At 43.6% G+C, this 27963-nt stretch overlaps 1 protein-coding gene across 3 annotated transcripts in view; it reads right to left on the bottom strand.

Annotated features, from left to right (window-relative positions):
• LOC110529523 (tyrosine-protein kinase Fyn) overlaps positions 1 to 27963 on the bottom strand; it is an 86697-nt gene that overhangs the window by 30677 nt on the left and 28057 nt on the right. The gene's annotated exons all lie outside the window — the stretch shown is intronic.

Raw genomic sequence — 27963 nt, 5'->3', positions numbered from 1 at the left:
TGGGTGAGCAGTGTGTTTGAGTAAAGGGGAGCAGAGGAGGGGTATTTTCTCCTGAGTGTGTGTGTGTGTGTTTGTGTGAGTGTATGTGTAAGTGCTAGCAGCACAATTATCACAACAGCTACAAGGCGAGCCATGGAATTAATCCAAATCACTGCACTAACAGTCTGACAAAGATCCTTGTAGTTATTTAGGATTCAAATCGGACTGTGTGGGGCATCAGATTCCTCCTCCTTTTCCTTCTCCCTCCATCACATGCGATGGTCTGGTGTGATGTCATTCATCATCAGCTGGCAGTGAGAGAGAGTGTGATGGTGTGCTGCTTCCGGGTCTGACTGATCTGGCTGTGTCTCTGTGAGGAGAGAGAGCTCTTGTTCAAGAAGGACTGGCCCACTGCCGCCGGGTTACAGGGGTCACCTGGCATGGCCCCGAGGAAACAATCAGGCACAATACCACTGCTGGAGGAGCAGGCGGGATCCAAACCTCCCCGAAACCTCCCAGGGGTCGCAGAGCCCAAAGAGAGGGTTGGCCCGGCCGGACTAGCCCCCTTTCCTCTCCTAGAGCCCACAAAAGGAGAAATCTGCCTCCCATTTTCTAAGGAGCAGCCTTCACAAAAAGAGAGTGAGGGAAATACCATTTGATGTTCTCCCTCTCCATGGCTTACTATTTGTTTTTGTGATCAAATGTTTTCTTATTTTGTAATTGTTTCGTTGGGGGGGGGTTACAGGTACAGTCTTCAAATTAATATATTTTCATATATTCAGTTCAAGAGGCGAACAGCTAACAGCGAACAGCTAAGCAAACAGCTGGAGGCAGGGCTTTCTCCTATAGTCTGCCTACCCATGTGAGAGACGCAGACTTGGTCTCAACCTTTAAGTCTTTATTGAAGACTCATCTCTTCAGTAGGTCATATGATTGAGTGTAGTCTGGCCCAGGAGTGTGAACGTGAACGGAAAGGCACTGGAGCAACGAACCGCCCTTGCTGTCTCTGCCTGGCTGGTTCCCCTCTCTCCACTGGGATTCTCTGCCTCTAACCCTATTACAGGGGCTGAGTCACTGGCTTACTGGTGTTCTTCCATGCCGTCCCTAGGAGGGGTGCGTCACTTGAGTGGGTTGAGTCACTGATGTGATCTTCCTGTCTGGGTTGGCGCCCCCCTTTGGGTTGTGCCGTGGCGGAGATCTTTGTGGGCTATACTCGGTCTTGTCTCAGGATGGTAAGTTGGTGGTTGAAGATATCCCTCTAGTGGAGTGGGGTTTGTGCTTTGGCAAAGTGGGTGGGGTTATATTCTGTTATATCCTGACTCCTCTTGTCTCAGCCTCCAGTATTTATGCTGCAGTAGTTTATGTGTCGGGGGGCTAGGGTCTGTTATATCTGGAGTATTTCTCCTGTCTTATTCGGTGTCCTGTGTGAATTTAAGTATGCTCTCTCTAGTTCTCTCTCTCTCTCTCTCTCTCTAGTTCTCTCTCTCTCTAGTTCTCTCTCTCTCTCTTTCTCTCTCTCTCTAGTTCTCTCTCTCTCTCTCTCTGAGGACCTGAGCCCTAGGACCATGCCTCAGGACTATCTGGCATGATGACTCCTTGTTATCCCCAGTCCACCTGGCCGTGCTGCTGCTCCAGTTTCAACTGTTCTGCCTGCGGCTATGGAACCCTGACCTGTTCACCGGACGTGCTACCTGTCCCAGACTTGCTGTTTTCAACTCTCTAGAGACAGCAGGAGCGGTAGAGATACTCTGAATGATCGGCTATGAAAAGCCAACTGACATTTACTCCTGAGGTGCTGACCTGTTGCACCCTCGACAACCACTGTGATTGTTATTATTTGACACTGCTGGTCATCTATGAACATTTGAACATCTTGGTCATCTTGGTTCTGTTATAATCTCCACCCGGCACAGCCAGAAGAGGACTGGCCACCCCTCAGAGCCTGGTTCCTCTCTTGGTATCTTCCTAGGTTCTAGCCTTTCTAGGGAGTTTTTCCTAGCCACCGTGCTTCTACACCTGCATTGCTTGCTGTTTGGGGTTTTAGGCTGGGTTTCTGTACAGCACTGTGAGATATCAGCTGATGTAAGAAGGGCTTTATAAATATATTTGATTTGATATAGAGAGCAGCTGTTGCTTCATGAGGTATCTCTACCTGAAAATACATGATCTAAGTAATTGATAGTTGGTATTCAGCAGTCATAAAAGTATGCCTTATTTACTTTGGAGAACTACTAAAATAGTGATTTTGTCAGACAGCATAAGCAGCAGCACCATAGAGATGGGGACTTGGAATTAAATAATAATAATAAGTCATCAAATAAAACATGTAATGTAATATACACAACAGTAAAGTAATGTGAATAAATGATGATTAATACTGTAAGTGATAAGCAGTAATGGGCAATCACTACCACCATTGGATTGTTATCAATTGTTTTATTCTGTGTTCTTACAGCATTCAACCCAAATAATCTAAACCGATATCGAAAACCGTGATTATTTTTTATTAATCGAACCAAAACCAAACCAACTTCAAAAACCACGAATCACTCAGCACTACAGTGCCCCCAACCCACCCCCCAGCATCTTGCCCCCCACATCCCTATCTGACCCCTCATCTCCCCTCCAGACCTGAGGAAACGCGTGTCCCACGCTTTCCTCACCTGACCAAGCAACTGAGGTCAGTACCCCGCCCACTCCATGGCTTACTCTGAATGAAAGGAAAACAGCATGGAAGCTCCCATTTCCATCAGGAATCTTGTGAGATATGAAACTGACTAGGCCTAATAAGAAGGCTTATCCTGTTGTTACCTTGATCAGCAACACACAGACTAACCAATCCACTGTTCAGAGTCTCTTTAAGGCCAATACTCAATACAAAACATATTTCTCCTTTAAATCCAAACAAGCATTTAGCAGCCTTGAGCACACATATCAGGTCTTTCAAAGGGAATGGGAGTCAGTGTGTGTATCTGGGCTGGATTATCTTGTTCCATGACTCTTTTTCCCAACTCGTGCCCACCAAGCGGTCTGCTGGAGGATGCGCCAAGCTCTGTAATTAAAAAACAAGCAGGGGCCACTCTACCCCCCCACAATAAGCTCCTCAGTGTCTAACTCTGCTTCCTGGGGTGAAGATAAGAAGAGCAGATAAGCCTCTGTAGCCTTGCCTCTCTCTGCCACAGCCATAAATTACAGAGGATAAGTGAGACAGTCAAGTTGTGTGACGTTAATGTGTTTCCTCCCGGAATAGAGTGTGTTTTCCCCACCGTTTATGGTTCATTTCAACAAGCTGCTTTAGGGCATTGGAGGCTGCCTCTCTGGGTGGGATTATGAAACTGTGAGCTGTCAAAACTGTGGATAACCCTTCTCCCCTCTCACTTGTTCCTTCCTTAAAGTCTCTTTCCACTGGTTGAGCCAGGATCAAAACACTGAGCCACTCAGCCTCCCCCCTCCCCCTCCCTCCTCCAACTCCCAAGGAAGGCCACTGTCCTCTGCCCTGCCTGCTCCTGTCAGTCAAAGGCCAGGGCAGCCCGGGTAAGGCTGCACTGCACTCAGGGAATGGGAGGGGCCTTAGCTGGCACCATTGTGTCAGGGTCATTCAGTGTCAGTTGTGACATTCAGAGTGCTGCTGGAGGAGGGACTGAGGGGACCTGAATAGCACTATCCCAACGAGCAGAGAGGGAAAGGAGAGGAGCTGCCTGCCTGGCTGGGAGAGCTGCTGCTCTAACCACTGAGCCTCAGGCTTCAGCCGTCCTGAGCCCTTAGCTGTTAGCCTGCATGAGCTCAGCCAAATACGCTCTGGTTAGGGATTAGCAATGTGGCTTCCCTGCTTTCTCTCCCTGGGACTGCAGTCAGTGGAAACTGTTACTTGGTGTTTAATCAGGCTAAGAATCAAATACCAGCATTGTGTTACTATGCATTTACAACACAAACCACTATTACTGTAGTTATTCCACTGCTATTTTCTCATTGCATGATAACATAGGATGCTACTGTAGGTTTATCAACCACTTACATGCATTTGTTCAAAAGAGATGTTTCAAAACATAGGGCTGAGTAAATGATTGGCCGAGTGACGAGCATAAAAGCAGAGGATGAATAAATAAAAAATAAACAGTGACATAAATACAAGCTTCCCCTAAATGGACCATGTCATTTTGAAACCATGTCATGGAGCCCTCCAGAAGTATGCTGCCAGCTGAACTTGTGTTAACAATGCAGCTGTGTCCGTGACGTGACCCCTGACCTCTGACCTCCAACCTCTAGCTCCCCCGGGGAGGGCCCGTTATAAATCAACAGCATTATACCACCTATCCAAGCTGTTGCCAAGGCCCTGGTAATATAAATATAAAAAATGATGATGACACAAGCATACGTGCGAGTGAAATGTGTGTGCAGGCACGAGTCATGACACTATGGGGCTTCAAAGCATCTCCTGCAAGGGTTGAAAGACTAATTGCGTGCAGCACAGTTAGTACCAGAGGTGTGGACACGAGTCACATGACTTTAAAAAAGTGTGCAGCGCATCAACTCTTCATTTAACGGATTACAGTTTGAATCGGACAGCAGCCAATCAAATTGTGCCAGCTGAGAAAAAGTTGTGAGTGGCAGTGCAGAGGAACGTCGGTGGGTGAAAAAAAAGTATTATTTTCGGATATAAAGACAACGCTGTATCAACAAAAACTGATTGCAACTTGGAAAACATGCGGGAAGAAAATTACAGATGGAGGCTCAACAATTTCCAATTTTGTTCGACATTTGAAGCTGCACAAAGAACGGTGGCTAACGTGGCTAATATAGCCGACAGCTATATATTTTATTACTTTACTAGTGTATCATGTAGGCTAGCCTAACATTAAATCAATGGGCCTCCACACAGTCAGTCAGTACGGGAACGTGATCATTGCACCCAAGATTGAGCTACAACTAGCTAGGCAGTTGGTAGCCTAAATCCTGCCTGATGTTCCTAAAACAAGGGTTGGGTGATTGTGGTTGGGTGATTGTGTACAAGCCTACATTGCCCGATTGCGCCCCATAGCGATCCTCGATAGTCGATCACTATTGGGTGGGGGTGGGTCTTTCTCATGGCTACCCATGTATTTCCATGGAAATATAACGTTTATTTGGAAAGTAATAAATATATAGATATTTTTAAAAGGATTCATGATTTGTGTAAATGTAACATACTAACTATTACTCTTGTTAAAAATATGAAATGGCATTACATTTGGTGAAGAGCACATTATGACTTGTTTAGGACTCGAAACTCAAAGTTAAAGACTTGACTTGATACTTGACGGTCTTGACTTGAGACTTGAGTGCTAAGACTTGAGACTTACTTGTGACTTGAAAAACAATGACTTGGTCCCACCTCTGGTTAGTACACTCAAGGAAGTAAAGCATCGCTAAGAAGCATTGTTGCAATTTGCCCAGTTCCTCTGTTTTCACACAATCAGACAAAAGGCTCAGGACTCAAGGTCACACAGGCACATTGTTGATACATCTTATTTGACTGCATGGTGGGCTGAACAACACACAAAGACAGTGAGGTTACTGGACGGAGACAGCTTATGCAAATCTACTGCTCCTGTTATTTTAGTATACTGCACAGATGTGATTTCCTTTATTTTCTCACAGTAGCAGAAACCTAAACTATGTCTAAACGTAAGTCTGAACTAAAATAATATAATAATATAATAATAAATGCCATTTAGCAGATGCTTTTATCCAAAGCAACTTACAGTCATGTGTGCATACATTTAACATATTGGTGGTCCTTGGAAACGAAGCCGCAATCCTGGCAAGCGCCATGCTCTACCAAATGAGCTGCAGAGGACCACAAAATGGAGGCTTAATATTAGAGGTCTGAAATGAAAGGAAATTTAGCATTGGGCATGGCATTAAGAAAGGGAAAATCCTCCAGCTTCAACTGATTTTTTAGGAATAAGGAAGTAAACATCTTGTGCTTTTGTGTGTCAGGCAGAAGGAAGTGACTCGTTCTTTTTGAATGACTCTTTTTACTGACTCGGGAGTCATTATTCGTTTTCATGAGTGAATCGTTAATTTTAGTTGTTTGTTTTACCAGCTGTCCACAATGAATTCTTCAGCACTGGTGACTCCGGAAATGTGCTCCAACCAAAAACTGTCTGTCATATTTTCAGGCAAAATAGATAATGCTGCAAGAAGCATAAAGAATAAAAATACATGTTCCGAACTGATAATTGATAACTTGGTGCAAGAATTAATGCAGTGAATTAATTATTGAATGTTATGATGGACACAGCTTTGTAGAACCAAAACATACACAGCCTCTGCTCAACAAACTCGAACTTGAAAATGAATCGTTTCTGCAGTTCGGGAAACGTATCACCCCGATGGCAGTCAAGTAAGGCATTCCATCAAGAGTCGTTCACAATGTAGTCCGGTTGCAGCCACAACTAGACCTAGATTCAAATGTACCAAGAAAAAATCGTATTTGTATGCCAAGCAATCAACAAATGTACATTGTTTGGAGCAAGCTTTTACAAGTCTCAGTCACAAATGACAGCTCCGATAAGCAGGGAAGGACTTATTTATTCGGAGGCCCCAGGCAGGAGCTAGTCTGATGTCATGATGTTTTCATCAGATAGTCAAACAAATCAACAACAAAAACTAGGTTACCTTTGCATGCTCATCCCAAATAATTCCAGCATCCGAACAGGGCACAATGCACCCGTCAACTTTCCTTCAATTTGCAAGTGGCTGAAACTATCTCACTGGAGTGAGTGAAACAGTGCCCCCTCTGTCTTACTATATGTAGCCCATGGGCTACACATACATGTTCTCTGCCTCAACAACAATGGCACTCTTATCAGCAGTCTCTGTGTCTTTTCAGCAAAGAAATGCGTTAACTTCAGTAAAAAAATGTTTTGTTTCATTCATTCTTTCTTTTTCTTTTCTCTTCCCCGCTCTGAAAGCATTGCATTGCTGCAGCTTAATTAAAATCAAATCATATTTTATTTGTGACATGCTTGGTAAACAACAGATGTAGACTAACAGTGAAATGCTAACAGGCCCTTCCCAACAATGCAGAGAGATAATAATAATAATAGAAAGAATAAATACACAATGAGTATGTATACAGTTGAAGTCGGAAGTTTACATACACTTAGGTTGGAGTCATTAAAACTTGTTTTTCAACCACACCACAAATTTCTTGTAAACAAACTATAGTTTTGACAAGTCGGTTAGGACATGTACTTTGTGCATGACATAAGTAATTTTTCCCAAAATTGTTTACAGACTTATATGTCACTGCACCACAATTCCAGTGGGTCAGAAGTTTATATACACTACGTTGACTGTGCCTTGAAACAGCATGGAAAATTCCAGAAAATGATGTCATAGATTTAGAAGCTTCTGAATGGGTAATTGACATCATTTGAGTCAATTGGAGGTGTACCTCTGGATGTATTTCAAGGCCTACCTTCAAATCAGTGCCTCTGTGCTTGACATCATGGGAAAATCAAAGGAAATCAGCCAAGACCTCAGAAAAAAATTGTAGACCTCCACAAGTCTAGTTCATCCTTGGGAGCAATTTCCAAATGCCTGAAGGAACCACGTTCATCTGTACAAACAATAGTACGCAAGTATAAACACCATGGGACCACGCAGGCGTCATACCACTGAGGAAGGAGACGCGTTCTGTATCCTAGAGATGAACGTACTTTGGTGCAAAAAGTGCAAATTAATCCCAGACAACAGCAAAGGACCTTGTGAAGATGCTGGAGGAAACAGGTACAAAAGTATCAATATCCACAGTAAAACGAGTCCTATATCGACATAACCTGAAAGGCTGCTCAGCAAGGAAGAAGCCACTGCTCCAAAACCGCCATAAAAAAGCCACACTATGGTTTGCAACTGCACATGGGGACAAAGATTGTGCTTTTTGGAGAAATGTCCTCTGGTCTGATGAAACAAAAACTGTTTGGCCATAACGACCATCGTTATGTTTGGAGGAAAAAGGGGGAGGCTTGCAAGCCGAAGAACACCATCCCAGCCATGAAGCACAGGGGTGGCAGCATCATGTTTTGGGGGTGCTTTGCTGCAGGAGGGACTAGTGTACTTCTCAAAATAGATGGCATCATGAGGTAGGAAAATTATGTGTATATATTGAAGCAGCATCTCAAGACATCAGTCAGGAAGTTAAAGCTTGGTCGCAAATGGGTCTTCCAAATGGACAATGACCCCAAGCATACTTCAAAAGTTGTGGCAAAATGGCTTAAGGACAACAAGGTCAAGGTATTGGAGTGGCCATCAAAAAGCCCTGACCTCAATCCTATAGAAAATGTGTGGGCAGAACTGAAAAAGCGTGTGCGAGCAAGGAGGCCTACCTACATGACTCAGTTACACCAGCTCTGTCAGGAGGAATGGGTCAAAATTCACCCAACTTATTGTGGGAAGCTTGTGGAAGGCTACCTGAAACGTTTGACTCATGTTAAATCATTTAAAGGTAATGCAAATTGAGTGTATGTAAACTTCTGACCCACTGGAAATGCGATGAAAGAAATAAAAGCTGAAATAAATTATTTTCTCTACTATTATTCTGACATTTCACATTCTTAAAATAAGGTGGTGATCCTAACTGACCTAAGACAGGGAATTTTTACTCTGATTAAATGTCAGAAATTTTGAAAAAATGAGTTTAAATGTATTTGGCTAAGGTGTATGTAAACTTCAACTGTATATACGGGGTACCAGTACCGAGTCGATGTGCAGGGGTACGAGGTAATGGAGGTAGATATGTACATACTGTATATGTTGGGGTAAAGTGACTAGGCAACAGCATAGATAATAATAATAAGTAGCAGCAGCATATGTGATGAGTCATAAGAGTTAGATAGTCCGGGCAGCTATTTGGTTATTTGGTCTTATGGCTTGGGGGTTCAGGGTCCTGTTGGTTCCAAACTTGGTGCATTGGTACCATTTGCCGTGTGGTAGCAGAGAGAACAGTCTATGACTTTGGTGGCTGGAGTCATTATTGGGGCCTTCCTCTGACACCGCCTGGTATAGAAGTCCTGGATGGCAGGGAGCTCAGCCACCAGTGATGTACTGGGCCATACGCTCTACCCTCTGTAGCGTCTTGCAGTCGGATACCAGGCAGTTGCCATACCAAGAGGTGATGTAGTCATTCAAGAGACTCTCAATGGTGCAGCTTTAGAACTTTTTGAGGATCTGAGGGCCCATACCAAATCTTTTCAGCCTCCTGAGAGGGAAGAGGTGTTGTCGTGTCTTCTTCACGACAAAGTTGGTGTGTGTGGACCATGTTAATTCCTTAGTGATGTGGACACCAAGGAATTTGAAGCCCTCGACCCACTCCATTACAGCCCCGTCGATGTGGATTGGGGCATGCTAGGCCCTCTGTTACCTGTGATCCATGATCAGATCCTTCATCTTGCTGATGTTTAGAGATAGTTTTTGGCCTGGCATCACAATGCCAGGTCACTGATCTCCTCCCTATAGGCTGCATCATCGTCGTCGGTGATCAGGCCTACCACCGTTATGTCGTCGACAACCTTGTTGGTGTTGGAGTCATGTGCGGCCATGCAGTCGTGAGTGAATAGGGAGTACAGGAGGGGACTAAGCACACACCCCTAAGGGGCCCCCGTGTTGAGGGTCAGCATGGCGGCTGTGTTGTTGCCTACCCTCTCCACCTGGGGACGGCCCATTAGGAAGTCCAGGATCCAGTTGTCAAGGGAGTTGTTCAGTCCCAGGGTCCTGAGCTTAGTGATGAGCTTGGAGGGCACTATGGTGTTGAATATTGAGCTGTTCTCAATGAACAGCATTCTCATGAAGGTGGTATTCTTGTCCAGGTGGGAGAGGGCAGTGTGGAGTGCAATAGAGATTGAGTCCTTTGTGGATCTGTTGGGGCGGTATGCGAATTGTAGGAGTTCACTGTGTCTCGGATGATGGTGTTGATGTGAGCACTGACCAGCCTTTCATGGCTACAGACGTGAATGCTATGGGGCGATAGTCATTTAGACAGGTTATCTTGGCATTATTGGGCACAGGGATTATGGTGGTCTGCTTGAGAAATGTAGGTATTACAGACTGGGTCAGGGAGAGGTTGAAAATGTCAGTGAAGACACTTGCCAGCTGGTCAGAGTACATGTCCTGGTAATCCATCTGGTCCTGTGTCCTTGTGAATGTTCAACTGTATAATGGTCGTACTCACATTGGCTACGGAGAGCGAAATTACACAGTCTCTGGAACAGCTGGTGCTCTCATGCATGGTTCAGTGTTGAATGAAGGAAGATAGAGTTATGGTCAGATTTGCCAAAGGGAGGGTGAGGGAGAGCGTTGTATGCGTTTCTGTGTGTGGAGTATAGAGCATTGATTTGTGGTGATAAATAGACAGCTACAAAAAACATAGATGAAAACTTGGTAAAACTTGGTAAATAGTATGGTCTGCAGCTCATCATGAGGTATTCAAAAACGAAAGACAACCTTAACAGTAGAGATCGCACACCAGCTTTTGTTCATAAACAGACACACTCCTACCCCCTTCGATGCATGGAAAACCCAGCAAGATGTATATTATCCATGTCCTTGTACAGCCACAACGCCGAGAAACATAGAATATTGCAGTTTTTCAAGTCCTGTTGATAAGATAAGATAAGTCTCAAACGGAGCTCGTCCAGTTTGTTCTCTAGTGACTGCCAATAGAACAGAGGGGAGAGGCGTTTTATTTGCTCGTCAGGATGCCGGCTTGTCTGCCTCTCTTGTGCCGTTGCTTCCTCGAATCGAATCCCGGAGAATTAGGGCCTGGTCCGGACTAAGCTGAACATCCAGAGCTGCCGACTCATTGAAGTAGAAACTGTCATCCAAATCGAGGATAGTGATCACTGGTCTGATGTCCAGAAGCTGTTTTCAGTCATAGGAAATGATGGCGGAGACATTATGTACAAACAAGTTAAGATCAGTGTAGAAAACACAAAATTGGTCAGGAGCCTGTAAAACGGCTGTTATCCACTGCCGTCCCATCTAAGATCCCTCCCAATGTCAGTGGCCTTGAGCAGAGCATGGGGTTGCCTCAAGCAGATAAATTATGTATACGGAACAAAAATATAAATGCAACATGCAACAATTTCAAAGATGTTACTGAGGTACAGTTCATATGAGGAAATCAGTCAATTGAAATAAATGCAATAGGCCCTAATCTATGAATTTCACATGACTGGAAATACAGATATGCATCTGTTTTTCACAGATACTTTACCTTAAACGAACATAGGGGTGTGGATAGGAAACCAGTCATTATCTGGTGTGACCACCATTTTCCTCATGCAGTGCGACACATCTCCTCCGCATAGAGTTGATCATGCTGTTGATTGTGGCCTGTAGAGTGTTGTCCCACTCCTCTTCAATGGCTGTGTGAAGTTGCTGGACTTTGGCAGGAACTGAAACACACTGTCGTACACGTGACATGTCTGGTGAGTACAGTATGCAGGCCATGGAAGAACTGGGACATTTTCAGCTTCCAGGAAGTTGAAACATGAGGTGATGGAGGCGTATGAATGGCACAACAATGTGCCTCAGGATCTCGTCACGGTATCTCTGTGCATTCAAATTGCCATCGATAAAATGCAATTGTGTTTGTTGTCCGTAGCTTATTCTTGCCTATACCATAACGCCTACGCCACCATGGGCCACTCTGTTCACAACGTTGACCTCAGCAAATCGTACGCCCACACGACGCCATACACACTGACTGCCATCTGCCCGGTACAGTTGAAACTGGGATTAATCCGTGAAGAGCACACTACTCCAGCCTGCCAGTGGTCATCGAAGGTGAGCATTTGCCCAATGAAGTCGATTACGACGCCAAACTGCAGTCAGGTCAAGACCCTGGTGAAGACAATGAGCACGCAGATGAACTTTTTCTGAGACGGAAATTCTTCTCTGGTGCAAAGCCACAGTTTCTTCAGCTGTCCGGGTGGCTGGTCTCAGACAATCCCACAGGTGAAGAGGCTGGATGTGGAGGTCCTGGGCTGGTGTGGTTACACGTGGTCTGCGGGTGTGAGGCAGGTTGGATGAACTGCTACATTTTTCTAAACGATGATGGAGGCGGCTTATGGTAAAGAAATTAACATTCAATTATCTGGCAAAAGGTCTGGTGGAAATTCCTGCAGTCAGCATTCCAATGGCACACTCCCACAAAACTTGACACATCTGTGGCATTGTGTTGTGTGACAAAACTGCACATTTTAGTGGCCTTTTATTATCCCCAGCACAAGGAGCACTTGTGTAATGATCATGCTGTTTAATCAGCTTCTTGATATGCCACACCTGTCAAGTGGATGGATTATCTTGGCAAAGGAGAACTGCTCACTAACAGGGATGTAAACAAATGTGTGCACAACATTTGAGAGCAAGAAGCTTTTTAACAAGACCCAGAGTATGGAACATTTCTGGGATCTTTTATTTCAGCACCTAAAACATTGGACCATCTCTTTACAAGTTGCATTTATATTTTTGTTCAGTGTATATATAAGAAAAATATTATTACTTTTATTTACTTTTATTATGCCCAGCTCTGGAGGCCCTTTGATTTGTATTTTAGCTAAACCTTACCCTAACCTTAACCCTTTTCCTAACCTTAACATATTTATCCTAACCTTCTGCATAAGTTCTCCTAACCTGCTACGAAAGGTCAATTCTGACAAAATCTGTATCCAGTCTAGCTAAAAACTTTTCAATTCATCGTTTGCTGGTATCGGGTCCTGCGTGCTCTGGCGCATTACTGACTCAAATGAACAAAATGATTTTGACTGAACAAGTCGAAAAGATCTGAGTCAGTAAAAAAAGAGCAGAACTTTCCATCACTACTGCACATGTTGTTGAAGGTAAGTGCAACACTCTGCCCCCCATAAGCTAGCAAGCTACCTTGGTGGTTAACACAGAAACACAAACAGTGTGAAGGCTATCTCACAGCAGCATCACAACTTTACAAGTTTGCTTTTGCTTGAGCAGGATGCGGTTAACCATCATGTGGGCTTCCAAGTGTAAAGTTTCCAATTACTCTGCTGCCGAGAATAAAGTTTTGACTATAGGCGAGGGTGAGAGTGCCGAGTTTTAGCTTAACGCTATGGTTAGAGAATAGAAACCCCACAGTCAGACAGTGAAAACAGGAACTAACTACTTCCATTAACTGCTTCCATATGTAGGAGGACAGATTCTTTTCCTGAGCGGATGTTCAGGGGGCCAGAACATAGTTATAAATAATTTGTAGACTGCAAATTGACCGCAAGAAGCCCAAACAGATATAATATTTAACAAAAACAGAATCATTTTAAATGTTGATTTCATTGGGATACAATAACATATTCCACTGTATTTATGTGTGGGAATACTTGGAAAGAGATTTTCTCAATTACAATCACTTTGAGCTGATTTCCTGGTGATTTTTATGTCTAACAACAAGAGGTGGGTAAAATCACCCACGGGCCGGCTATTGGGGAGCCATGGTCTATGACCTGCTACATCACATGCATACTTCATATCAGGATGAATGAATGGCCCAGATATAGCCTGGCTATAGCAGCATTAAGTTTTACCAACACCATCACCAGCTCCAACACCACCAGCAGCAGCAGCAGCAGAGCACTGTAATAGCCAGCCATCCCTGATGCACAGCCGCCCATCACAGACCAACAGAGTGATCTGTCACTTCAGACCCGTTGCTAGGTTACTGACATTCCTCGACACACAGAGTACTATCAGCCATTTTGCTGCTGGCCAGGAGAGCTTTTCGGGTCTGGGGAGTGTCAACTATAGAGGGAAAATGATACAGGAGTATATGACTAGGCTTGAGAGAAAGGGATAAGAGTGTGAGCCGTGTATGTGTGTGTATGTGTGTGTGCGCAAGGGACACTGGGTGGCTTCAGGACGCCTGCTGGCCCTCGACAGAGTTAGAGAGAGAGAGAGTGAGAGCGTGAGAGAGTGAGTAGAAAGAGAGCGAGAGAGAGTGAGACCGTGAGAGAGTGAGTAGAGAGAGAGAAAGCGAGAGATATATAAAAATCACCAGGAAATCAGCTCAAAGTGATTGTAATTGAGAAAATCTGTTCCCAAGTATTCCCACACATAAATACAGTGGTATATGTGATCGTATCCCAATGAAATCAAGGATAGACAGAGATAGAGAGAGGGAGTGTGCATATTACCATGGTGGCCCATTGCGCCAGTCATTAGTTATCCCTGGGTACAGACAGTGAACCCCCTGTACTGGCAGCCAGCTAGACAATACAGGCCCATGTTCAGAGTGGATTGGAGACGTCGCAGCTACAACATGATTGCTGCACCTGTGCCTCTGCACATTGACTCTGTACCAGTACCCCCTGTATATAGCCTCACTAGTATTATTTTACTGCTGCTCTTTAATTATTTGTTATTTTTATTTTATTTAACTATATTTACTTAACACTTATTTTTCTTGAAACTGCATTGTTGGTTAAGGGCTTGTAAGTAAGCATTTCACTGTAAGGTTGCATTCAACACGTGACAAAGTGCATTTGGAAAAACCATCAAGTGCTATGATGAAACTGGCTCTCATGAGGACCACCACATGAAAGGAAGACCCAGAGTCACTTCTGCTGCGGAGGATAAGTTCATTAGGGTTACCAGCCTCAGAAATTGCAGCCCAAATAAATGCTTCACAGATTTCAAGTAACAGACACATATCAACATCAACTGTTCAGAGGAGACCATGAATTATTGTATACATTATTTTTATTTAACATTTATTTATCTAGGCAAGTCAGTTAACAACAAATGTTTATTTACAATGATGGCCTACCAAAAGGCCTCCTGTGGGGACGGGGGCTGGGATAAAAAAATAAATATAAATATAGGACAAAATCAGGCCTTCATGGTCGAATTGCTGCAAAGAAACCACTACTAAAGGACACCAATAAGAAGAAGAGACTTGCTTGGGCCAAGAAAAACATGAGCAATGTACATTAGATTTTTGGAAATCTTTCCCCGGTCTGATAAGTCCAAATTTGAGATCTTTGGATCCAACCGTCGTGTCTTTGAGATGCAGAGTAGGTAAACGGATGATCTCCCCGCATGTGTGGTTCCCACTTCCCACCGTAAAGCATGGAGGAGGATGTGTAATGTTGTGGGGGAGTTTTTATTTTGAATTCAAAGCACAGAATGCTACTACAGCTGGCTTGCGCTTAGCGGGACTATCATCTGTTTTTCAACAGGACAATGACCCAAAACACAACTCCAGGCTGTGTAAGGGCTATTTGACCAAGGAGAGTGATGGAGTGCGGCATCAGATTCCTTGGCCTCCACAATCACTCGACCTCAACCCAATGGAGATGGTTTGGGAAGAGTTGGACAGCAGAGTGAAGGAAAAGCAGCCAACAAGTGCTCAGCATATGTGGGAACTCCTTTAAGACTTTTGGAAAAGCATTCCAGGTGAAGCTGGTTGAGAGATTGCCAAGAGTGTTTTAAGCTGTCATCAAGGCAAAGGGTGGCTACTTTGAAGAATCTCAAATGTTAAATATATTTTGATTTGTTTAACAATTTTGGTTACTAAATTATTCCATATGTGTTATTTTATAGTTTTGATGTCTTCACTTTTATTCTACAATGTAGGAAATAGTAAAAATAAAGAAAAACCCTTGAATGAGTAGGTGTCCAAACTTTTGACTGGTACTGTATATATATTTGCGATTGCTCGATTAAAAAAATCTTGGTCGACCAACAACCTATCGACCGAACAATCGACCAGTTGACTAAATGGGGTCAGCCCTAGGAAGGTGTTTCTAATTTGTACACTAAGTGTATACATGATCAATGGTGTGAACTGGTGCAGAACTGAACAGGAACTGTTCTCGTCATTACTGTTCTGTTGACTGGAGAAGCCTGTTCTATCATCAGTTGGTGTGGTAGGCAGTGTCTACTGAACCAGCAACGGCAATTTTTTAACTCGGTCTACAGTGCCTTGCGAAAGTATTCGGCCCCCTTGAACTTTGCGACCTTTTGCCACATTTCAGGCTTCAAACATAAAGATATAAAACTGTATTTTTTTGTGAAGAATCAACAACAGGTGGGACACAATCATGAAGTGGAACGACATTTATTGGATATTTCAAACTTTTTTAACAAATCAAAAACTGAAAAATTGGGCGTTCAAAATTATTCAGCCCCTTTACTTTCAGTGCAGCAAACTCTCTCCAGAAGTTCAGTGAGGATCTCTGAATGATCCAATGTTGACCTAAATGACTAATGATGATAAATACAATCCACCTGTGTATAATCAAGTCTCCGTATAAATGCACCTGCACTGTGATAGTCTCAGAGGTCCGTCAAAAGCGCAGAGAGCATCATGAAGAACAAGGAACACACCAGGCAGGTCCGAGATACTGTTGTGAAGAAGTTTAAAGCCGGATTTGGATACAAAAAGATTTCCCAAGCTTTAAACATCCCAAGGAGCACTGTGCAAGCGATAATATTGAAATGGAAGGAGTATCAGACCACTGCAAATCTACCAAGACCTGGCCGTCCCTCTAAAATTTCAGCTCATACAAGGAGAAGACTGATCAGAGATGCAGCCAAGAGGCCCATGATCACTCTGGATGAACTGCAGAGATCAACAGCTGAGGTGGGAGACTCTGTCCATAGGACAACAATCAGTCGTATATTGCACAAATCTGGCCTTTATGGAAGAGTGGCAAGAAGAAAGCCATTTCTTAAAGATATCCATAAAAAGTGTCGTTTACAGTTTGCCACAAGCCACCTGGGAGACACACCAAACATGTGGAAGAAGGTGCTCTGGTCAGATGAAACCAAAATTGAACTTTTTGGCAACAATGCAAAACGTTATGTTTGGCGTAAAAGCAACACAGCTGAACACACCATCCCCACTGTCAAACATGGTGGTGGCAGCATCATGGTTTGGGCCTGCTTTTCTTCAGCAGGGACAGGGAAGATGGTTAAAATTGATGGGAAGATGGATGGAGCCAAATACAGGACCATTCTGGAAGAAAACCTGATGGAGTCTGCAAAAGACCTGAGACTGGGACGGAGATTTGTCTTCCAACAAGACAATGATCCAAAACATAAAGCAAAATCTACAATGGAATGGTTCAAAAATAAACATATCCAGGTGTTAGAATGGCCAAGTCAAAGTCCAGACCTGAATCCAATCGAGAATCTGTGGAAAGAACTGAAAACTGCTGTTCACAAATGCTCTCCATCCAACCTCACTGAGCTCGAGCTGTTTTGCAAGGAGGAATGGGAAAAAATGTCAGTCTCTCGATGTGCAAAACTGATAGAGACATACCCCAAGCGACTTACAGCTGTAATCGCAGCAAAAGGTGGCGCTACAAAGTATTAACTTAAGGGAGCTGAATAATTTTGCACGCCCAATTTTTCAGTTTTTGATTTGTTAAAAAAGTTTGAAATGTCCAATAAATGTCGTTCCACTTCATGATTGTGTCCCACTTGTTGTTGATTCTTCACAAAAAAAATACAGTTTTATATCTTTATGTTTGAAGCCTGAAATGTGGCAAAAGGTCGCAAAGTTCAAGGGGGCCGAATACTTTCGCAAGGCACTGTATATGGAACACGGTTACTCTAATAGTATTACTCTGAATGTTCCCACATTAATTTTCATTTCTGACCAACACTCTGTTAACACCCTGAGAAAAATGGTACATTAAGATATTTTGCCAACCCACAGCCAATGCTCCACTTGCTCTCTTTTGCACCTGAGCATGCAGTAGTCACTAGAGATAAGTATGTTATTCAGATTGGTTTGATCTGATTTGGCTCAAAGGATCTTTCGCCTCACATTTCTCAAGGCTTTTAGCATTGCTTAGTGGGTGGTTTCCATTAGGATCAATCGACAGATAATGTATGAATACCTCAAAGAGATGCAGTACCACAGCGCAGTACAGTAGTATTTTTGCTTATGTTGCAGTACCACTGTGTTGACAACTTCCTGAGTGACTACAAACAGAGAGTGAGACTGAGAGCTTATGAAATTCCATGTAATGGAGAACTAACGAAATGAGAATGATTTCATAGCAGAAACGAAATTAAAGCTTAGATGTCAGCTGGTAAATTACTGTCACAGATGTATAGTACATGAGAGGTTCCAGCCTTAAATTCATGACAGCAGGGGGTGGGGTGCATTTAAAAGAAGAAAAAGTGCTCTTAATTTCCTTTCCCCGTCCAGATCGGCCAACTGTGGGAGTTAAAACCCAACCTCATAGACCTACTATCCCAGCCAAGGCTGAAGCATTGCCACGTGGCCAACACCATGCCCACTCTGTGCCAACACCATGCCCACTCTGTGCCAACACCATGCCCACTCTGTGCCAACACCATGCCCACTCTGTGCCAACACCATGCCCACTCTGTGCCAACACCCTGCCCACTCTGTGCCAACACTGCGCCCACTTAGCCACACAAGCTCTGCCAGCACGTTTATATGGAAGCCTATTGCCGACAATCACCCAAATAGCCATTCTTATAGGTTTGTATCCCAAATAGCACCCTATTACCTTAATAGTGCAATCATTTTGACCAGAGCCCTATGGAACCTGGTCAAAATTAGTGCACTATATAGGCCGTATTTCAAGAAACAGGGAGGCATTTGTGACGCAGGCATATACATTTTTTTTCTCTTGTGTATAAAAGGAGTTATTCCCGGCGCCAACATTGAGTAATAAAGAAACTCTATGATGAATAAGGATGAAGAACTGGATATGAACCCCCTGAAGAAGTCTCACTGCAGGTTCCTCTTTTCATGTTTCCTCAATCACTAGATAAGGGGTCAACCTCAGTCAGATCTCATTCATCTGGTTTATGGTACATGTGTGTCCTGAATAGGTCAGTGATTTGGGTTCCCCCCTTTATGGTACAGTACACATGCCTATTCCCTCCTCTCCCTCTGAAACACCTGTCTCTCTCAATGCCCTAAATCAGTTTAGAGTTCAGATGGGCCACTCCACTTCGACCTGACACAACACAGGTGCAGCAGCAGCAGCATAACAGTAGGTTAGAGAACCCACTGGGACTGTTCATTATACGCCTGTGGCTAGTAGCTAAAAGATATTGGCCCCAGAGCAGCCATATGTCCAGAGCCCAACAGTTGTCTCCCTCCATTATAATTAAAAGGACATCGCCATTGTCAACAAACCAAACCTCCAACAAGTGGAGTGGTGCTTATGTAAGCGTATGAACAGCATGGGGTCCACCTGGAGCAGAGGAAGCAAACAGAACATCAAAGAGCTCCTCCTACTCTAGCACTACACTACACCATGTTAGGTCTGGGCACTGTTTAATGGGACTGACCAGCATGTCCACAAACATTCACTAGATTGATTCCAAATTTCACCCTCTGCCCTGCAGAGAAGGAAGGCTGTACTGCAGATCAAGTGTATGGCTAGCTACATGAATCATCCGTAAGCAGCATTAATATCAGAGATTTGGTCTGATGTTTTGCAAAACCTTTTTCTTTTATTTAATCAGACTCTTGAGTTGAATTTGAGTTCACTAGCAAAAGCATTCTGAATGGGTCTCAACCCCTGATACAGAGGGAATTAAAGGTTCTTTGTGTCAGCGGCCATCTTGACTGGGTTGAGATTTGGCAAATTTGCATCCCAGCGACAGATGTTCCATAAAGGAGTGTCCAACGCAGCACGGTCAAGTGAAACAGACCATTGTCACCTTCCACCCAAGTCCATAATATGCCCATCTATGTGTGAAGCCTTTAGTTGGCCTGGTCCAGATGTCCTCCAGCGATTCTTTTTACTTTCACCGTTGAAAAGCGATATCCCAAGTATAAATACAGTAAAGTACACACACTAAAGAGTAAAAAAATATTTTTGAGCAAAATAGTATTTTTTTAGACACAACTGCAACTTCAAGGAGTAGGGGTTTCAAGGAGTTGGTCTGATGGGAATCGGTGATGTCATCGGCTTCCCCCTTGCTGAGGAACAATAGAGAACAAACATTGCTCTTCTATCGCGCGTGCAATGATGTCCGAGGGGAAAAAACTGTGGTCGCTGTTTGCAGTAACTTCTTTGCTGTTGTAATATCGCAAACGGAAGTGGCCCTTTCACCATTAAGGATTACAGCTTTAAGTAAGGTTGAAAGGTGTTAAATTGGGTGAAAAGGAGACTGGAGTGCCACTTCAAGGCTTTTTCAGCTCCTCTCACAACATACCTGTCACACCTCTCAACAGGGGGAGCAGTAAGTCTAACCTTAACAATGAAGAAAAGGCAGCGATCATTGTCTCTGGGGTCTCTGATTCCTGCGTCAATGCCTTTTCATATTGGCCAATAAAATCTGCGCAGAGTGACGCTCAGGTCAGCTCAACTCCACTTGTAATGAGCACATTGTGTTCAGTAAGGCAGGGAGGGAGGGCCTACAGCCCTCCCTCTCATACATATAAACTAACAACCCAGTGTGTGTCGTGTCCCCATCAGTCAGAGAGGTCACACAATTATTGAGGGTTAACATTTGCCAAAGTGCAATTCGCGGGAAAACACCATTCTGAACAGCGCACCTGTTATAATACCGTTGTAAACAGTGCACCTGGGATAACACCGTTGTAAACAGTGCACCTGGGATAACACCGTTGTAAACAGTGCACCTGGGATAACACCGTTGTAAACAGTGCACCTGGGATAACACCGTTGTAAACAGTTCACCTGGGATAACACCGTTGTAAACAGTGCACCTGGGATAACACCGTTGTAAACAGTGCACCTGGGATAACACCGTTGTAAACAGTGCACCTGGGATAACACCGTTGTAAACAGTTCACCTGGGATAACACCGTTGTAAACAGTGCACCTGGGATAACACCGTTGTAAACAGTTCACCTGATAGCGGTTCCCTGTTAGAAACTTATAAAGAGGGGGAATCTAAAGATGCAACAACTAGCATAGGTTGCTAATATGACTAGGACTGTGCCTTTTGCTTCTGGACAACTAAATAAAATGTATATGAAAACCAATAGAACAGGAGAGAAAACGCGTAGTGGTGGTTCCTATAGGGAAGTTACTAAAAATACACTTGCCAAAATGACATAATTACTCCTGTCTTTACATAAACCAATAAAATTATTTTTAATACTTAACTTGGCCACAGAGGAATCGAGAACCATAAGCTACTTTAAAAGATAGCTGTGGATTGTATCAAATCGCAAGGACATAGGCCTATGACTATTTGGGAAACCTGCAATTTAGGCAGCGAACGTGCCAATAGGCCTAGCTGATTATTGAGTTGCGGATGTCAGTGAAAAGCATCTAAAATATGCATGAAGATAACGTGTCTCGAGTATAATTGAAAATGTTGAGACAAGAATAAGGTTTCACCTGTCGCCAATATTCCCCATTATCCCCAGTGTATTTATACCTGTGTTCTCTGTTTGTCTGTTGCCAGTTAATTTGTTTCGTCAAGCCTACCAGTGTTTTTTCCCGTGCTCCTGTCTGTCTCTAGTTCCTGTTTTCTAGCTTTCCTGGTTTTTGACCATTCTGACCCCGAGCCTGCCTGCCGTTCTGTACCTTGTCACACCACCCTAGATTACTGACCTCTGCCCGCCCTGACTCAGAGCGTGCCTGCCGTTCTGTACCTTTCAGACTCTACTCTGGACTACTGACCTCTGCCTGCCCTTGACTTGTCGTTAGCCTGCCCTCCTGTTTTTGTTACTTTGGAACTGTCTGCATCTGGGTCTTCTCCTGAGTATTGACAGGAGGGGTGTGTGGCGAAGATATAGGCAAGTCTCTCTCCAGAATGGCTCAGCTGTCTCCCGCCAATTCTTGCGCATTCATTGCTTCATTATGTGAATTGTATGTCCTTTGATCTATTTTAAGAAAAAATACCCATTACATATGCCACCTGTAGTAAATGTAGCGTTAATCCACGTCATTTGGTTACATACATTTATGTTAATGCATGTATTAATTACAGTCATTTACCATTCTCAGAGAGGAAACGTTGTTTGCAGAGTTCCCAACCTTGTCACGTTCTGACCTTTATTTCCTTTGTTTTGTCTTTATTTAGTATGGTCAGGGCGTGAGTTGGGGTGGGCAGTCTATGTTTGTTTTTCTATGTTTGGTTTCTGTTTTGGCCTAGTATGGTTCTCAATCAGAGGCAGGTGTCGTTAGTTGTCTCTGGTTGAGAATCATACTTAGGTAGCCTGAGTTTCACTGTTGGTTTGTGGGTGTTTGTTTCCGTGTGAGTGTTTGTCGCCACACGGTACTGTTTCGGTTTCGTTCATGTTCACATTTATTGTTTTGTATTGTATAGTGTTCAGTTTATTTATTAAAGTAATCATCATGAACACTTACCACGCTGCATCTTGGTCCGATCCTTACTCCTCTTCAGACGAAGAGGAGATCTACCGTTACAAACCTGCTACACTTGTGAGAAACAAGTTTTGGTTTAACCATCATTTACGAGATTTGTCATTTTTTTCATTGTCTTTTGTGTGGAGTGCTCCATGTGGGCAATGGGCATGTGTCTGGTTTCTCTGTCCTGATAATGTTGAGGGAGCATGCTCACCTGAGCACATATAGAGTACCTGGCCTACTTTGCGGAAATGTACGAAAGTGTTTAAAAATTTTTTTTTTTTTACATCCATTGCGAATTATTGTATATAAAAACTAAAGTTCCTCACAGTATGCTATTTGAAAAATCTTTCCAACAATCTATTTTGGGTTCCATGTAAAACCCTCTGTGTAAAGAGTTTCATATGGAACTCAAAAGGGTTCTACCTGGAACCAAAAATGGTTATTCAAAGGGTTCTCCTGTGGGGACAGCCGAAGAACCCTTTTAGGTTCTGGATAGCACTTTTTTTCTAAGAGTGTACTGCTGCATTGGTTTATAGGCTATGAGTTCCATCCACTCATTTATTTAGCCGCCAATGGATCACTGTGTATCAATGTGTCCATATCGCATCTCGCATTAGTTGACTTTTAACTTTTAGATTTTATGATTAACCACATGACAATGATTTTGAGAAACAACAACTTTATTATTGAAATGTAACTGTCCCATGAAAATGCACATATGATTTGGTTGCTTTGAAGCAAGGTAAGACATGCCTTACAATATGAAATAAAGCATGCATGTTTCCAACAACAATGCTTACTGCCTCCAGCTCACAAAGTGGTGTGTGATGCACTGATAGCCTATTGCCTGTACTTGAATGGTGAATGGGAAGCGCGCTTCAATTACCAGCTGAGAAAATAAAAATAGTAGCTATTTTTAATCATGCACCAAAACAACCAGCCGAGGAGCTGCAGGAGAAATCCTGCTCAAAATAGTCTCTGTATGCTGTGCACGAATGACAGTTGTTGGATAAATCAGATACATGATGACTAACAAAAACATACACAGGCCAATTTAATTCCACTAAATGATGCAAATGAACCTATAGCATGACGGTCAAATGTAAACTCAGCAAAAACAGAAACGCCCTCTCACTGGCAACTGTGTTTATTTTCAGCAAACTTAACATGTGTAAATATTTGTATGAACATAACAAGATTCAACAACTGAGACATAAACTGAACAAGTTCCTCACACATGTGACTAACAGAAATTGAATAATGTGTACCTGAACAAAGGGGGGGTCAAAATCAAAAGTTACAGTCAGCATCTGGTGTGACCACAAGCTGCATTAAGTACTGGAGTGCATCTCCTCCTCATGGACTGCACCAGATTGCCCGTTCTTGCTGTCACCCTCACCCTCCGATCCAACAGATCCCAGATGTGCTCAATGGGATTGAGATCCGGGCTCTTCGCTGGCCATGGCAGAACACTGACATTCCTGTCTTGCAGGAAATCACGCACAGAACGAGCAGTATGGCTGGTGGCATTGTCATGCTGGAGGGTCATGTAAGGACGAGCCTGCAGGAAGGGTACCAAATGAGGGAGGTCTTCCCTGTAACGCACAGCATTGAGATTGCTTGCAAGGACAACAAGCTCAGTCCGATGATGCTGTGACACACCGCCCCAGACCATGGCGGACCCTGCACCTCCAAATCGATCCCACTCCAGAGTACAGGCCTCGGTGCAACGCTCATTCCTTCGACGATAAACGCAAATCCGACCGAGACAAAACCGCCACTTGTCAGTGAAGATCACTTTTTTCCAGTCCTGTCTGGTCCAGCGACGGTAGGTTTGTGCCTATAGGCGATGTTGTTGCCGGTGATGTCTGGTGAGGACCTGCCTTACAACAGGCCAACAAGCCCTCAATCCAGCCTCTCTCAGCCTATTGCGGACAGTCTGAGCACTGATGGAGGGATTGTGCGTTCCTGGTGTAACTCGGGCAGTTGTTGTTGCCATCCTGTACCTGTCCCACAGGTGTGATGTTCAGATGTACCCTTCCTGTGCAGGTGTTGTTACATGTGGTCTGCCACTGCGAGGACGATCAGCTGTCCATCCTGTCTCCCTGTAGCGCTGTCTTAGGCGTCTCACAGTACGGACATTGCAATTTATTGCCCTGGCCACATCTGCAGTCCTCATGCCTCCTTGCAGCATGCCTAAGGCACGTTCACGCAGATGAGCAGAGACCCTGGGCATCATTCTTTTGGTGTTTTTCAGAGTCAGTAGAAAGGCCTCTTTAGTGTCCTACGTTTTCATAACTGTGACCTTAATTGCCTACCATCTGTAAGCTGTTAGTGTCTTAACGACCGTTCCCAGGTGCATGTTCATTCATTGCTTATGGTTCATTGAACAAGCATGGGAAACAGTGTTTAAACCCTCTACAATGAAGATCTGAGAAGTTATTTGGATTTTTACAATTGATCTTCGAAAGACAGGTCCTGAAAAAGGTACGTTTCTTTTTTTTGCTGAGTTTATTTCCTTCGACAGGTATTTCCATTAATTAATAAAAAGCATTATTTGGCAATGGGATTTTATTTTTTGGGTCATTTTGTCAGGCTACAGTTTTATAAAAATCCAGAAATCAGAGATGAGAGATGAGAGATGAGAGATGAGAGATGAGAGATGAGAGATGAGAGATATGAGAAGAGAGAGAGAGAGAGAGAGACACACACACACAAAGATGAGGGGGCTGCTCCTCAGTCAGCAGTCACAGTCAGCATCTAAGTGCAGCAACAGAGACAGTTCCTAAACTCTAAACCATGTTAACTTCAAACAAACAAACAGACAAATCCAGAGAAAACAGAGGCACACAGCATAAATAACCAAGTTACCTTGGAGCCTAGCACACATGCCCTGCACATGTGTGCGTGTTTGTGTGTATGTGTGTGTATGTGTATGTGTGTATGTGTATATGTGTATGCGTGTGCATGTGTGTGTGTATATGCGTGTGTGTGCGTGTGTGTGTGTGCTCCTCCAGCAGACCTGCCTCCACCAAATAAGATGGATAGACTGAGGAAAAGTAAAGAGAGGTTGAATGAGTCAGAGATCATTAAGCTGCCTCTGCTAAACTCCTCTCCTTCTCCCTCTTCTCTTTCATCCGCAGAGAGAGAGAGAGAAAGAGAGAGAGAGACAGAGTGACGTCTCATGTTTCTTTAACACCGCTGCACCTCGACAGAGCGATGCAACAAGAAGGAGATGAGCTTTAAACGTCAGCACACTGACGTCATTGTAAATAAGAATTTGTCCTTAACTGACTTGTCTAGTTAAATAAAGGTTAAAAATTAAAAATGTGGATGTAAAATGTCAACAGATGAGCCAACATAATGGAGCGCAGCTAAAATAGGTTCGCAGTTACCACCACAGCCCAGCCTGCTGTGTCTCAGGCTAATCTGATTTACAGTCAACCACAGTGAAACAACAACCATTTGAGGGTTACTCTGACAATTCAGAAACATTGTTCCAAGCTCACACCACAGCTATTCATTGAGGGTGAAATAAAGGGGTGTGAGAAAGTAACTAATTAAAACAGATAATTGATACTCATCGTTAAGGGCCTAAAGACATAGTGATGCAATTATGAAAAACCAAGCATACTGAAGAACAGTGTTCAGTTAGGTTCGTCATTAGCTGACAAGGTACAAATCTGTCGTTCTGCCCCTGAACAAGGCAGTTAACCCACTGTTCCTAGGCTGACATTGAAAATAAGAATTTGGTCTTAACTGACTTGCCTAGATAAATAAAGGTAAAATAAAAAATAAAAAATGAGACCATGAGAGGGGGGGGGGGATATGGGAGGTCTTCGCATGGAACAACCTCACTGGAATGACTGACTCATTTTCAGCTCTCACTAACCATCACATACACACACGACACCCACCATAAACTCCCACTGTCTATCGTTCCACTGACAGTGTGCCAGTGAGAGTGACTTTGTAGCTCTCTACGTTCAGCCACAGCAGCCATGATGTCACCACTGCAGAGCTGCTGATGACTCCAGCATGTCATGACTCACCAGGCAGACAGGCACCACTACTTCATACACACCATCTGTTTCCCAAATGACACCCTATTCTCTACATAGTGCACACCTTTTGACCACTATGTAGGGAATAAGGTGCTATTTGGGACGTAGACACTCTCCAGAGCCTGAGTCACAGGGTTGGCCCGCCATGTTGCCTTGTTTCTCTCCACAAATTCAACACAGACCACAAGTGTTACAGTCACATCCACACAGAACTCTCTCTGCTTCATCAACTCCATTACAAACCATCTGCCATGGCTCAACCAGATCATGGTTACTGTAGATGTATGAGAGAGAGCATACATACAGTATGTAACAGAACAGAGGCATACAGCTGTGCATCTGCCTGCATGATGTATGCAACTGCTATGCCTGTTGAATACTCAGCTGGCTCCATGGAAGCTTCAAGCTGGTTCTTGGAAGAAGAAACCCTTGTGCATCAACCGGTTGCCCCCCAAAAAGCTTCCTTTCTATTTATAGCCTGTTGTATTGTTGCTTCGGACTGGCCGGCGGGGTTCCTACCACAATCCATCCCCTTTGTCTGCCTGCTTGCCTATGCTGCGCTCCTCAGTCTTCACACAGGAAGAAGAAACTGCAGAGTGCAGGTTTTTTGACAGGGCCAAAGCATGGCTCGAGCGCTATGCTGATTGCTCTATGCTGACTTTTACAAAACAAGTGAGCTCACTGCAAAGCAGAAGAAAGCCACTTCGTTGTGGTCACTATTTAGTGCACTATCAAAAGTAGTGAACACTATAGGATGCAACCATAGACTTGCCTCAGGAGGAGAGAACAGAGTGCTGTTAGATGTTGATAAGTAATTTAGCATCGAAGTCACTGTCTGGTCCTCCGTGACAGGAACCGCCCAGCATGCAAAGACAAGGATTATGATCAAATAGAAAACATGTCACTAGTGAAGAAGAAACAGAAAGACAGTGAGAAAGCTGGATGGATAACTGTTCAGAACAGTTGCATGTACAGTTGAAGTCGGAAGTTTACATACACCTTAGTCAAAAACTCAGTTTTTCACAATTCCTGACATTTAATCCTAGTAAAAATTCCCTGTTTTAGGTCAGTTAGGATCACCACTTTATTTTAAGAATGTGAAATGTCAGAATAATAGTAGAGAAAATAATTTATTTCAGCTTTTATTTCTTTCATCGCATTTCCAGTAGGTCAGAAGATTACATACACTCAATTAGTATTTGGTAGCATTGCCTTTAAATTGTTTAACTTGGGTCAAATGTTTCATGTAGCCTTCCACAAGCTTCCCACAATAAGTTGGGTGAATTTTATCCCATTCCTCCTGACAGAGCTGGTGTAACTGAGTCAGGTTTCTAGGCCTCCTTGTTAGCACACGCTTTATCAGTTCTGCCCACAAATTTTCTATAGAATTGAGGCCTGGGCTTTGTGATGGCTACTCCAATACCTTGACTTTGTTCTCCTTAAGCCATTTTGCCACAACTTTTGAAGTATGCTTGGGGTCATTGTCCATTTGGAAGACCCATTTGCGACCAAGCTTTAACTTCCTGACTGATGTCTTGAGATATTACTTGAATATATCCACA

Source organism: Oncorhynchus mykiss, chromosome 8 (genome assembly GCF_013265735.2).
Source record: "Oncorhynchus mykiss isolate Arlee chromosome 8, USDA_OmykA_1.1, whole genome shotgun sequence".
NCBI lineage: Eukaryota > Metazoa > Chordata > Actinopteri > Salmoniformes > Salmonidae > Oncorhynchus > Oncorhynchus mykiss.
This window is presented reverse-complemented; position numbering and strand designations above follow the sequence as displayed.